Consider the following 2146-nt stretch of genomic DNA (forward strand, 5'->3'; position numbering starts at 1 on the left):
GCAAACAGAAGAACAGCACATATACAGATAAATGTAAGAATTGGCTCCACACCCTGCTGTTAGGAAGCTGGAGACCCAGGGGGGCCAGTGCTGGTGGGATAATTCAGCCCCAAGTCCAAAGGCTGAAGAACCGGCTGCTCCAATGTCCGAGGGCAGGAGGTGGACATGGGAAGGGATGAGGGAGGGAGCGAAGTCATCTTCCTTCACCTTCCTGTACCTCTGGGCTCCCAGCAGGTGTGCTCAGTCACCAAGTCAGACGCTGTCCTCTCCAGAGATGCCCTCCCAGACACCCAGAAATAATGGGCTCTCCTGAGCCTGTCACGTTGACATGTAAAATCAACCATCACAGCCCCCGTTGCACTCCTGATACTGGTCATTTGTATCTTCTATTTGTCACTCTTGTTAGAGGTTTATCAAATTTTATTGATTTTTCAAAGAACCATTTCTTGTTTCATTGACTTCCTCTTTCTGTTTTCAATGTCATTGATTTCTGTTCTTGACTTTATATAACTTTGAGGGATTAGAGACCTTTCTTTTCTGATGTCCTGTAAATACCCCTCAGCCCCAGTTAGGCTGCAGAGCACATACTTTGTAAACGTACTGAAATATGCCACCAATTTTAATATGATTCCTATGCAAATATATTTGCTGCTAAACATAGAAATAGCACATCAAAAAAGATTTGTTGCAATTCAAATTTGTAAAAACCAGAGAATCTAAATGCACCGCTCCTTAAGTATCCTCCGGAAAAACCACCCAGTGTTTTCCACATCCTTCCACACAAGTTACTTGATTCTTCATGTGGGGTTTCCTCTTTCTTCAGACTTCCAGACCACATACTTTGTATTTTTATTTTCATTCAATTCTGTGTTTTTACTATCTTTCTTGGGGTGCTTCCTCTCTGACCTGTGGGTTATTTAGAAGTGTGTTACTTCAGGTGTTTGGAGATTTTTCCATTGTCTTTCTGTCACTGGTTTCCACTTGGAGTCCATTGTGGTCTAAGCACAGAGTCTGATCTCAGTTATTTTAAATATATTGATGTTTGTTTTATGGCCCTATGGCTTGGGAAATGTTCTCAGCATTAAAAATGGGTATATTCTGCTGTCGTGTGTAGTACTCTGTTGCTTGGATGCTGTCCTATGCCTCAGGACCGGGTGGGGGGGCTATCTGGTCCCCCAGGGGAGGGACAGTGCTTCCTGGGGTTCCCCTTGCCAGTACCCCCCCCTTCCCCTGTGTCCTCTGTCTTGTGGGGTGGCTTGGGCCCAGTGGGGAAGGAGTGTGCTTCCCTTGGCCGCCTCCCCTGATCCTTCTGCCAGGCTCCCCTAGATTTGTCGGCAGGACTGCAATTCTTGGGAGGCATACACCCACCTGGTCCTTCTGGTAGTAGGCTGGGGGTCAGGAAATGCCATGCCTAGGTCCTCCTCTGTTGGGTTGGGCTGCTCTGCTGTTCCTTCAGTCCTGGGGCGCCGCGTGTTTCCAGCAATTACTGTTGGATTACTCGGAGGAGCGGAAACGCCCATGCCTCTGCATTCCCCCAGGCCCCGCTGAAGGGCTTTAGGTTTCTGGGAAGTCGGTGTGCTGGCCAGATATGATGGCCAACTGGTAGACGACTGGCAGAGCAGTGGGGTTAAGGGGGACCCAGTAAGGCAATGGGGAAGGGCCCCAGGAGGAGGCAACTTAGAACCACTTGGGCAGGGAGGAGCAGGAGGCGCGCCAGGGGGTCGATGGACAGATTTCCAAAGAGGAGGAGCAGGATGCGGGCGTAGGCTGGGGCGTGGTGTCCCCCACGTGGTGTCCCCCACGGGGTAGCAGAGCGATGCCCAGCAGGCAGGCCTTGGCTCCAGGGGCTCCAGGTGGAGCCAGCAGAAGACAGGATGGAGAATGCCCGCCAACAACGGCAGCTCTGATCCCCTGCCCCGCCCCCACCCAGCTCGGGTGGTAACAATGTCCGTCTGTCTCCCGGAGCCTGGCACAGGGCGGGTGCTCGGGCACACGCACATCTCAGAGGCTCGCGGAGGGAGGGCTGGCGTCCTTGGGGGCGTGGCAGGGGCGATTCTGGGAACGAAGGAAGGCGTGTTTCTTCCTCTTCCATCACCGAGCGAAAGCCGAGGGGTGGGGCTGCGCGGAGCTCCGGGGACCGTCCTTT

The sequence above is a fragment of the Rhinolophus sinicus genome, linkage group LG09 (genome assembly GCF_036562045.2).
Source record: "Rhinolophus sinicus isolate RSC01 linkage group LG09, ASM3656204v1, whole genome shotgun sequence".
NCBI classification, from domain to species: domain Eukaryota; kingdom Metazoa; phylum Chordata; class Mammalia; order Chiroptera; family Rhinolophidae; genus Rhinolophus; species Rhinolophus sinicus.